Here is a 12,490-nt window from a genome sequence, read left to right on the forward strand (position 1 = left end):
TATCCTTCATCTGTTTGTAGAATGGGTGGATCACGCTCCCTGCAACATCAGCCAAAGAGTGGTACCTCTTTTCTTCCCTTGAAAGGAACTCTCCATTTGCGGTGGATGTCGATGTACTTGTCGGGGTTGATCTCCAAACCAGAACTTCGCAACATCTCTTTGTCACCTTCAATACTGAAGCCGGCAAAGGTGTAGAACCTATCCTCCTTCAAGAACGGGCGCAGGCTCTTGGGCCTGCAGGGGGGATGACACATTTAAGGTGGATCCATCAAGTATCGATCAAGTACATGCTTATATAGTACGTATAATTCATGGACGAAAAAATTTCAGAAACTGCTATGCAGAGTTCAGAAATAAAATACAAGCACATCATGTTATTTTTATTTTTGGTATTTACACTTGAATCAATTACCTATCTACTTCTTAGCCACGTTAACACATCAATTCAAGAAACTGAACTACACTAGAACATGAAATATAGAAACTACACTAGAACAGAAAGTACACTAGAATATCAAGTTCAGAAAATAATCTCGTACATCAAATCCATAAATTAATCTAGTGCATCAAATACATAAACTGATCTGGTGAGTCAAGTTCAAAATCTATACTGCTGCATCTACTCTAGAAACTTCACTGATATATCAAGTCAATAAACCAATTTAATCAAATTTCATGGTGAAAAGCTAATTAAACAGAAGCACGGAGAGGTTGACACTATAGGATGGTTCACCATTTTGTTGCCGCGGTGATGTGATATACCAAACAGAGTTCCTCCACGCATAACTGTAGAACCGCTGCCCTCTGCGGAGGTTCGTCCTCCCTGGTATACTCGATATCAACGCCGATGTACTAAGGGTACAAGCCGCAGACCCTCTTCAGGATCCTGCTGATCATCTTGTCAGCTTCCTCAGGATTGTTGTTGCATATGACATCCAGCTTTTCCTTGCCGTGGATGTCAACCTCCTTGAGGTGAACTTTGTAGTCGTGCTTCTGACCAGGGACCTGAACGTCGTCGACCTTGGTGCTCTGGTCGGACGTCTCACCACGGGGACGCTTGCCAGATGGTTCCTCCGCCATTAGGCTCCTCTAGTGATGGCCTCCTTGACACAGAGATTGTGAGGAGATTCTAGTTGAGATGGAACGGCAATAGTGTTTTCGGAATTGAGCAGCTATGGAAACGCAGTTGCCCTTTTGTGCCAAGGTCTGGGTCGTGGAGGAGGCGGTTGGACGCGGCCTCGTCGTGGTAGTGAGGGCGGAAGACATGCGCTCGTCGTTGCTGTCCGTCAAGGCAACCGCCGAGTGGCAGTGCTCATGGTTGCCGGGAAAAAACAACCGTCAAATCGTCCGATTAAGCACGTAACAAATGTTATTGCTCGCACCTTTCCCGATGCATGCCGCTACTACCACACAACTAGTGCTGCACAGACATCATACATGTGGACCCACAACCGATACTCTCTGAGTACTATTTGCACCGATGCCTCTACTACCAAAATTCCCGACGCATCACTCTCACATGCCCGTGGTGACACACGCTCGTAACTCTAAAGACTTCACAACTGTGACTCTCTGAGTAAGTCTTCAGATGCATGCCCCTGCCACCACACATTTGTGCATCCACAATGTTGATACCAGTGCCTCTATAATTCCAACGTCGGTGCCTATAGAGCCTGGTGTTCCGTGCCTCACACGTCTATTAAGATGCTATAGCGAACAAAAAAAGCCAGGCGACACGAATCTTGATACTAAAATTAGACCGTCGAAGATTACAGACGGTTCCATCATTTCCATCTCTCCCACCTCCACTACTCTCTTCCTTCCTCTCTTCCACAGCAAAATCTCGAAACATTCCGCGCTCACACAAGGTCTCCTCCTAGGTTCAGTACACGGGCCCAAATTCCAAGTAGATTTCCCCTTGCAAAACAACCGCCACCATGCTTCGCCAACCACCCTCCCACTTCGAGATACACACCGTCAAACGGTGCGCCCAACAATACAAAGTACCCACCCGACGGCGATGAAGCAAGGACTTCAACACCACCGGCGGAGATCACAACAAAAAAAAGACGAACAGACAAAATAGACCAGTGGAAGCAACAAGCCGAACACAAGCAATCGAATGTAAATAACAATCTATCCCATTGCATTCCCCGAGGTAGACCGTAGTGATTTGTCCATTTCCAGGGACAACAACCCTAGGCATCACAAAAAGGCGAGTTTTGCACTATCCAAAATCAACTTGTCTAAAAAATTGAAGTACCGTACACACAACATTTAATAGAAACGCTACTGCTCCCCGCTACAGAATTTTCACCACACAATATGTGCTTAAAAGTACTACACCTGCCACATCACTAACTATAATACCTCAAACGATTCAAATACTGCGAGCATACTGAGAGCTCAAACTTGGTACTTACACCAGATTTTCTCTGCCCGTTGTCCCTTGATTGTAACTATTTTCAAGTTAAGTGCCTCATGTCCGTCATTGCAGTGTTTTTACTTCAGTGCCTCCTGTACCAGAATTCGTGCCTCATGTACATTCAAAGCCCTGCCTCATGTGCGTACATCCACGTGCCTCACATAACACTTGTCGTGACTCCTACGGGGCCCGTCGTGCCACACCCAGTCACTTCACAACCGTGGTTCTCTAACCGAGTAGTCGGACCCATGCCTCTGCCGACACACTTTTGTGCATCCACAGAGTGCACACATGTGACTTGAGAAAACACACGTACGTGCTCGTTGTGGATTCACCTTTTCTGCCTTCCGTGACTGAACCAACGTGCCTCACGTGCCTAACGAAACATGCGTCGTGACTCTTACATGGTCCCACTTCCACGCCCACGTCACTCCCGAGACTTCACAACCATGCCTCTTTAACCGAGCATTCTAACACATGCCTGTCCCAACACACTCTTGTACTACATCCACAGGGTTGATACCCGTGCCTCGAGAAGCAGCATGTCTGTGCCTATGTTGGCTGCATTTTCGTGCCTCCGATGCTTACATCCACGTGCCTCATGCGACGCTGGCCTCCTCTGCCTGCGTCAACGTGCCTGTAGAACCTGCACTTCCGTGCCTCGTGTGCCTGCATCCACATGCCTGTAGAGAGGCTCCACTTCAGCACTACTACGTGACTTCACAAATGTGGTGCCTTCATTTTTGTGCCTACACGTACCTGCACCCAGGTGCCTCATGTGTCACTCGCCCAGGCTCTTACGTGCCCCGTAATGCCACACCTCACGTGACTTCACGAACGTGGTTCTGTAACCGAGTAGTCAGACCCATGCCTCTGCCGCCACATGTTTGTGCATCCAGAGAGGGCACACCCATGACTTGAGAAAACACATGTACGTGCCTGTTGTGGATTCACCTTTTCTTCCTTTCGTGCCTGAACCAATGTGCCTTTGTGTTTGTAAGACTTCACAACCATACCTCTTTAACCGAGCATTCTAATACATGCCTCCCCCAACGCACTCTTGTACTACATTCACAGGGTTGATACCCGTGCCTCGAGAAGTAGCATGTCCGTGGCTGTGTTGGCTTCATTTCCGTGCCTCCGCTGCTTACATCCACGCGCCTCACACGACACTGGCCTGCTGTGCTTGCGTCAACGTGCCTGTAGAACCTGCACTTTCGTGCCTCGTGTGCCTGCATCCACATGCCTATAGAGAGGCTCCACTTCAGCACTACCACGTGACTTCACAAACGTGGTGCCTTCATTTCTATGCCTACACGTACCTGCACCCACATGCCTCACGTGTCACTCGACCATACTTTTACGTGCCCCGTAATGCCACACCCACATGACTTCACGGATGTGGTTCTGTAACTGAGTAGTAGGACCCATGCCTCTGCCACCACACGTTTGTGTATCCAGGGAGTGCACACCCGTGACTTGAGAAAGCACACATACGTGCCTATTGTGGATTCACCTTTTTTGCCTTCCGTGCCTGAATCAACGTGCCTCACGTGCCTAACAAAACATGCGCCGTGACTCTTACATGGTCCCACTGCCACACCCGCGTCGCTCCCGAGACTTCACAATCATGCCTCTTTAACCGAGCATTCTAACACATGCCTCTCCCAACATACTCTTGTACTACATCCACAGGGTTGATACCCGTGCCTCGAGAAGCGGCATGTCCGTGCCTGTGTTGGGTTCATTTCCGTGCATTCGGTGCTTACATCCACGTGCCTCATGCGACACAGGCCTCCTGTGCCTGCGTCTACGTCCCTGTACAACCTGCACTTTCGTGCCTCGTGGGCCTGCATCCACATGCCTGTACAGAGGCTCCACTTCAGCACTACTATGTGACTTCACAAACGTGGTGCCTTCATTTCTGTGCCTACACGTACCTGCACCCACGTGCCTCACGTGTCACTCGCCCAGACTCTTACGTGCCCCGTAATGCCACACCTCACGTGACTTCACGAACATGGTTCTGTAACCGAGTAGTCGGACCAATGCCTCTGCCGCCACACGTTTTGTGCATCCAGAGAGTGCACACCCGTGACTTGAGAAAACACACGTACGTGCCTGTTGTGGATTCACCTATTCTGCCTTCCGTACCTGAACCAACGTGCCTTTGTGTTTGTGAGACTTCACAACCATACCTCTTTAACCGAGCATTCTAACACATACCTCTCCCAAAGCACTCTTGTACTACATCCACAGGGTTGATACCCGTGCCTCAAGATGCAGCATGTCCGTGCCTGTGTAGGCTTCATTTTCATGCCTCCCCTGCTTACATCCACGCGCCTCACACGACACTGGCCTCCTGTGCCTGCATCAACATGCCTATAGAACCTGCACTTCTGTGCCTCGTGTGCCTGCATCCACATGCCTGTAGAGAGGCTCACTTCAGCACTACCACGTGACTTCACAAACGCGGTGCCTTCATTTCTGTGCCTACACGTACCTGCACACACGTGCCTCACGTGTCACTTGACTAGACTTTTACGTGCCCCGTAATGCCACACCCACGTGACTTCACGAACGTGGTTATGTAACCAAGTAGTAGGACCCATGCCTCTGCCGCCACACGTTTGTGCATCCAGAGAGTGCACACCCGTGACTTGAGAAAACACACGTACGTGCCTGTTGTGGATTCACCTTTTTTGCCTTCCGTGCCTAACAAAACATGCGCCGTGACTCTTACATGGTCCCACTGCCACGCCCGCGTCGCTCCCGAGACTTCACAACCATTCCTCTTTAACCGAGCATTCTAACACATGCCTCTCCCAACGCACTCTTGTAATACATCCACAGGGTTGATACCCGTGCCTCGAGAAGCAGCATGTCCGTGCCTGTGATAGCTGCATGTCCGTGCCTTCGGTGCTTACATTCACATGCCTCACGCGACACTGGCTTGACCCGTGGTTCTCTAACTGCCTGTAGAACCCACACTTCCGTGCCTCCTGTGCTTCCCTCTACGTGCCTATAGAACCTGCACTTCCGTGCCTCCTATGCCTGCATCCACGTGCCTGTAGAACCTGCACTTATGTGCCTCATGTGCCTGCATCCACATGCCTGTAGAGAGGCTCCACTTCAGCACTAACAGTCTCAACACTAAAATACTAATAATACTGTAGCACAGGAAAAAACCAAAGCCAAGCATAACGAATCTTGATGCTCAAACGGCCGGTTGAAGATTAGAGACGGTTCGATGGTTTCCATCTCTCCCTCCCTCTTCTACTAGCTTCCTTCCCCTTCCGCAAAGTAAATCTCGAAACCTTCATCACTCCCGCATGATCTCCTCCTTCCTTCTGCACACAAAGCCAAACTCCAAATCGAGTTCGCGTCACCTGACAACCGCCACCGCGTTCGCCAACCACACTCAAATCCGACATACAAACAGCCACACTCTGCCCGCGACAACACCAATAACCCCGCCGGCTGCGGCGACCGACGGTGAGGACTTCAACAGCGGCGGCAGAAATCTCAACAAAAAAGGAGCAACAACACAATAAGCAGATGGAAGCGAAGAACACCGCACAAGTAATTGAAGGTAATTATCATTCTATCCCACTCCATTCCACCGGGTAGATCGTAGTGATTTTTCCACTTCCGGGAACATCAACCCTAGCCACCGCTACCAAGGAGTTTTCTAATAACCTAATTCAATTTGCCTAACAAATTGAACTAGCACAGAGATGAGATTTAATAGAAATGCTACTGCTCTCCGCCCTGGGATTTTCGCCATACGATTTGTGCTCAAAGGTAAAAAACCTGAAACATCAGTAACTACAATACGTCGATAGATCCAAACCCCGCAAGCATCCTGAGAGGCCAAAACTGATAACCGTACGAGATTTTCTACATCCCTTGTCCCGTCAATGTAACCATTTTTCCAATTAATTGCCTCTGGTGTGAAATGCCGTAAACAAAGAATAGGTATCCCCTGTGCTTCTAGGGTAAAACAACCCGTGCCTCTCTATCCACGCAAATTTGTTTTCACACCATGCAGGTTTTTTTCCTGTGACACTCGACTCTGCTTCTAACACCTGCCCATTTTTATGCAGCAATGACAAATCCTCATGAAGAAGCTAAACCCAGCAAAATACTGACGAAGACCCTGCCGAAGACCTTGTAATCCAGCAAGGTCCTGTCAAAGATTTGAGCAAAAGTCTCCATTGTCCATCTACAAAAAACTATATTGAGATATTAATGACGTAACTGATATCCTTGACAACAATAACTTAACTATGTCTACAAATAAACTACATGCCACTTTTTATATATTTCTTTATAGAAAACATTAAAAAAATCGCACACTATCTTATTTTTAATTCAAAAACAGTTTAACTTACCCAATAAATCTTCAACTATCATTGATGATATTCCTCCCATTATGAAATATCACCTGCAGAGTGCATTTTTGTCTCAGAAAATGCTTCACCCTAACTTCACTTCCCCAGCTGCACTCATAACCATAATTAATATTTTCTTCCATCCCCTGATTATCTCAATCGGTAACAATAGTAATAACCTATCTTAACTCAAGAAAACAAAACTAAAAATCCCCTTTGGGAGTTTCACATTCCTTATGCATAATCATGGAAGATATATATTTTAAATGTGTATCAATTATTTTCGGTCAAAAAGAACATCCTTTTTTGTTACCTGGTCATTATACAGGACACGAAGATGGTGACATTCAAAGCACAGAAACAGGCAACATGTCTCCTCATTCATCAGGAAAGGACACAGAACAAAACATGAGGAACAAACCACCTGCGAAAGAAATGATAACTTACACCAGGCTCAACAGGATTAAACATCTAGCAACAAGCAAAAAAAATAGAAAATCAGATACAAGCATTGTTTTTACTCCTGGAGCAAAAAGGCAAAAGCAAAAGGACAATGATGAAAACATCGTCGACACCAGTACCTTGCAGCATCATCCATTACCTCTAATGGTACTCCCGCCAACAGCACCAACCGCCACGAAGAAACAAGGTGAATGCAAGAAGAAAAACAAACGACAAAGGATAGAAAAAGAACAAGATGATACCAACAGCAAAGGTTCAGATACCAATGATGATGACGATGACAGGGAACATGATGCAGATTTCATTCCTGAAAGTGCGCTATATCGACTAGAGGGGGGTGAATAGGCGATTTTTATGAAAGTCTTCAGAACATAGAAGTTTTGAAGACAAACGATAAAATTAAACCTATTACCATGCAGCGGAAGGTAGACTACACTAGGCAAACCATAGTCAAGTATTCAATGAAGTGAAAGCACAAAGACTAATAGCAGCTAGGTAGTAAGGATCAGGTAGGAAGATATTGTGAAGCCAAACAGAACACGCAGTCACTCAGTGAAGACAAATGATAGTGCAAACATACAATGACTTCACAAGGAGTAACAGTCAGTAAAGGGAAGTGAAGATGAAACCAGTGACTCGTTGAAGACAATGATTTGTTGGACCAGTTCCAGTTGCTGTGACAACTGTACGTCTAGTTGGAGCGGCTAGGTATTTAAACCTTAGGACACACAGTCCCGGACACCCAGTCCTGAACACGCAGCTCAGGACACCCAGTCCTCACCGTATTCTCCTTGAGCTAAGGTCACATAGACCTCGCCCAATCACTCTGGTAAGTCTTCAAGGTAGACTCCCAAACCTTCACAGACTTTGTTCACCGGCAATCCACAATGTCTCTTGGATGCTCAGAACGCGACGCCTAACCGGCTGGAGGATGCACAGTCCTCAAGTGTAATAAGTCTTCAGATCACATAGACAAGAAGACTTAAGTGATGCCCAATTCTCTCTGGCTCTGGTGGTTAGGGCTTTATCCTCGCAAGGAATTCTCTCTCAAAGGCTTCGAGGTGGGTTGCTCTCAAACGACAAAAGCCGTACTTTCAATCTGAGCAGCCAACCGTTTATGGTTGTAGGGGGTGGGCTATTTATAGCCACTTGGCAACCTGACCTGATTTGTCCGAAATGACCCTGGGTCACTAAGGAACTGACATGTGTCCCAACAGTCAGATTTCAAACTCACACAGCAACTTTACTTGGGCTACAAGCAAAGCTGACTTGTCCGACTCTGGACAAGATTCGCTCTCACAGTCTTCACTCGAAGACATAGGTTTTTGGTTTAGGCATCACTTCAGTCATTCTGACTTGTTCTCTTGGACCCCACTTAATAGTACGGTGGTTCCTATGACTCAACACAAAAGAAAAAGAACTACGAAAGATCTAAGTCTTCAAGCTCCATAGGCTTCATATAGTGTCTTCTCTTGTCATAGTCTTGAATGTGAATATCTTCATATACCACCTTTGACTTCAGTGTCTTCATACATTTTTAGGGGTCATCTCTGGTAGTAAAACCGAATCAATGAGGGACTTCTACCTGTGTTATCCTGCAATTCTCACAAACACATTAGTCCCTCAACTAGGTTTGTCGTCAATACTACAAAACCAACTAGGGGTGGCACTAGATGCACTTACAATCTCCCCCTTTTTGGTGATTGATGACAAACTAGTTGAACTTTTCAATGGGGAATATAATCTGTGAAATTGTAAAGGATAAGGAATTGTCTTCATAAGTTGCAAGGGCTCCCCCTGAAGATGTGCATATAAGTTAATTTTCTTTTGGAATGAAAATGCACATGTCAGGTTGTACTTGTGGAGATCCACTTCAACTTATGATGACAATCCACTATGCATGTGAAAGTATATGAAGATAATGACATGCATAATGGAAAATGGACGTCTGTAGAATGATCTAAGTGCGGAATTTATCGTCGCACATGCGGAATTTATCTTCGCAAAACAAGGTGGCAAATAAGTAGCAGACGACCATCTAGTTTAAGTGTTACAACTCATAAGAACCAGATGTAGCAAAAACAAGAGTTGTAAGCACGAAGCAAAATATAAAGCACGTGCCCATATGGACCCGCTTGAAGACTATCAATCTCATATGCTTCTCCCCCTTTTGTCAGTAATGACCAAAAAGGTTTGAAGACATAGAGCCTCTACTCGTTCCCATGAGGAGTAGGTGAAGTAGCAGGGTTGTTGGTGTTGTTTGGCGGTGCAGAAGAGCTTGGAGGTGCTGAAGGAGGTGGCGGTGAAGTAGCATCATCTTCTTCCTCAATAATTCTGGCAGTGACTGTAGCAGCAGAGGAAGAGAACTCAGAGTCTTCAAGGGATGGAGTTCCTAGCAGCACAGCTCTTCGAGGAGGTGTGGAGTCAAACTTGAATCTCTAAGTGAAGCCATCCTCTTGAAGATTAGCTTCAGAACACATCATCGTGAGCCCTTTCCATGTGCGGCGACAGGTTTCGTGGGCAACGAAAGCATTCTTGGTGGCAAGATTTCGAGTGCGATTAACATCCACCAAGAGGCTTTTCATCTGATGCTTCAGCCAGTCATGATGCCTATCCTGTTTCTGATGTAGAGCCACAAGAAGCTCTCGGTCGTTGAGAACACGAGTGCGCTTCTTGGGTCTTGGAGCAGTGGCACTATCAGTGGCTTCAGTGGAAGCATGGTGTGGTGCACGTGTAGTGCCAGCCAAAGGATACACCCGAGAAACTGCTTCAACGCCTTCAACGTTCTGAGTAAAACTCTGATGTTCTACATTCTAAAGACTTAGAGGTTGCTTGGCAGGCTCAGAATAAATGGCTTTAGTAGACATGTCCACGTTAGGCAAGAAGATCCGATGGTTGCGGGCCGAGGGCTGATACGAGATGGTGGAGTGTAGCTTGATCAGCCGCATGACCCAAGGGGCGTAGAACTTCAAACCAAACAGATCAATGCCTGATGCAGCAAGTTGGCGTATGAAGAAACCTTGTGCATTGAAGCATTTGCCATGAAGTATATAAAAGACCAAAGTCTTCATTACACCCTGAAGCTTGGCATTTGGAGAGTGCCCTTTGATAGGCCAGAGAGTTCGCCTGATGATGTGATAGATGGTTCTTGGCAGGTAGTCAAGGTCTTCAACGAAGAACTCTATGGGATAAGCAGCATCTTGGGGCAATGGCTTCATCATGCTGAGCATCTGACTCATATCAGGTTCTGGCCACTGAAAGATGCTCTCAATAGCTTCAGCATGCAGCTGACAGCCTTGCTCTAATAGATCGCCAGGAGTGGGCAAGCCAGTGAGCTCAATGATGTCAAATGCATTGGCTTCATGATGAACGTTGCCAGTCATCCACTCTAGGACCCAAGTCTTCGGATCTCTGTTGTACCCTCTGATGTGAAGTGTGGCATAGAATTGAAGCAGCAGCTCTTCATTTCAATGCTCTTCGTCAGTAATGAACGGCAGCAGTCCAACTTCCTTGAAGCAATCTAAAGCTTCTTCTAGACAGGGCAGACCAGCTATAGCTTCAACGTCAAGGCGCTTGTGTGGGAAGATGCGACCTTGGTTGTAAAGAATGCAAGAGTAATAGCTTCGCTGAGGATAGCTCCAGAACCGATCAGATGATATTCTTTCCCTTGAGTAGGGGTTCCTGGAGCTATTGAAGAACGTGTTGTCTGCCCTGAAGCCATTGATGTTGAAGGAGCCAGGTGCTGATGCAGGACCTGGAAACCTTGGCAGTCTTGGGATTGGCTTCTGGACCTGAGGCCTGTGCTCAACATGATTGTCGAATTGGGGACCGGCAGCAGACTCAGGAACAGAAGTGGCGGGATTAGTGGCTTTGCTGTCTTCTGAAGCTTTTGCTGGGGAGGGCTCCACATTAGCTTCATTGGTGGTTGTGGCAGACTCACGATTTTCATCCTCCACTTGACTAGCTGGAGGGTCGGTCACAAGCACGTTCTCCTAGAGAACTGCTTCTTGGTGGGACAGGGGAGTGGGATCTTGTGGGACTCCTTCTTCTGCGGCTGATGCAGCCGGAATGTCTTCAGTAGAGACTTGAGGCCTTGGACCTTTGCGAAGCCTGCAGAACGCAGATGACGCCTGTGGATTTGGAGTGGGCTGGGCCTCATAGTCTTCTCCCTCTTGTGGGCGATCCACCCATGAAGCATCCTGTGCAATTGGCGTCAGTGGACGACCAATGCTGATGAGTTCGCTATTTTCATGCTGAGGAAGGACTGCACCATCTTCTACATTGTCATGTTGACCAATGTCTTCAGCAGCGATGGGATCAGCTGCTGGAATGTCTTCAGCTTCATGAGCCTCTGTGGAAGCAGGCTCATGAATTGCCAGTTGTCGTTCAGCTTCAGGATAGACCATAGAAATGGGTTCTGTCAAGGGCTCTGTGGAAGCAGCCCGAGCTTTCTTGGTCCTCTTCTTCTTCTTGGAGGGGGCAGTAGGAGAGGCTTCAGAGTGTTTCCTCTTCCTGGCTTCAGCCTCAGCAGTCCTTGTCTTCTTGAGCTCTGAAGCTGTTGACCAGCTTTTTGGCTTCGAGCCAGTCAGTCTAGTTGGGAAGACAATCGGAACTGCTTCTTGCCTTGGTGCATCAGGTTCAGCCGTAGCAGGCTTCTTCTTCTTTGCGGCCATCCTGGGGTCGATGCCAGGACGCCCAAGTGCCTTGCGCTTCTCAGCCTCATTATAAGCTTGCACACATCTGTCAGCCAGAGTCTTCATGCGCTCACGCGAACCCTGAGCTTCTGCACGCTTCTTCACAAAGGCTTCCTTGAGCTCGTGCATCATTGTCTTGAAGTTCTTCACTTCTTGCATGCTGAGCTTCGCCATATGCTTCTTGAACTGAGCCTTTTCATAGTCAATCTCCTGCTTCAGTTCAACAATGCGCTGAGCAATAGCAAGTTCTGAAGCAATGGCGCCTTGGAAGGCGACACTGAGGCCAATGGGTAGCTGCAGATCTTCAAAGCTGATGTTTGGTGTGTCAAACCACTCGTCAATGAAGTTGTGGATGATGGTGACATCAAAGAGAGGCAGATCATTGAAGATTTCTGCTTCTTCTTTGCTCTTGATGAGTTGCTCAAGAGCGTCATCTGCAAGATCTTCATCACTTGACAAATCGATGTCGTCATTGCGCAGAATGGCAGCAGCTGTTAGCTCTTGGCCAGTGTGAG

This window comes from Triticum urartu, chromosome 2A (genome assembly GCF_056163025.1).
Source record: "Triticum urartu cultivar PI428250 chromosome 2A, HENAU_Tu73, whole genome shotgun sequence".
In the NCBI taxonomy this organism is placed as follows: domain Eukaryota; kingdom Viridiplantae; phylum Streptophyta; class Magnoliopsida; order Poales; family Poaceae; genus Triticum; species Triticum urartu.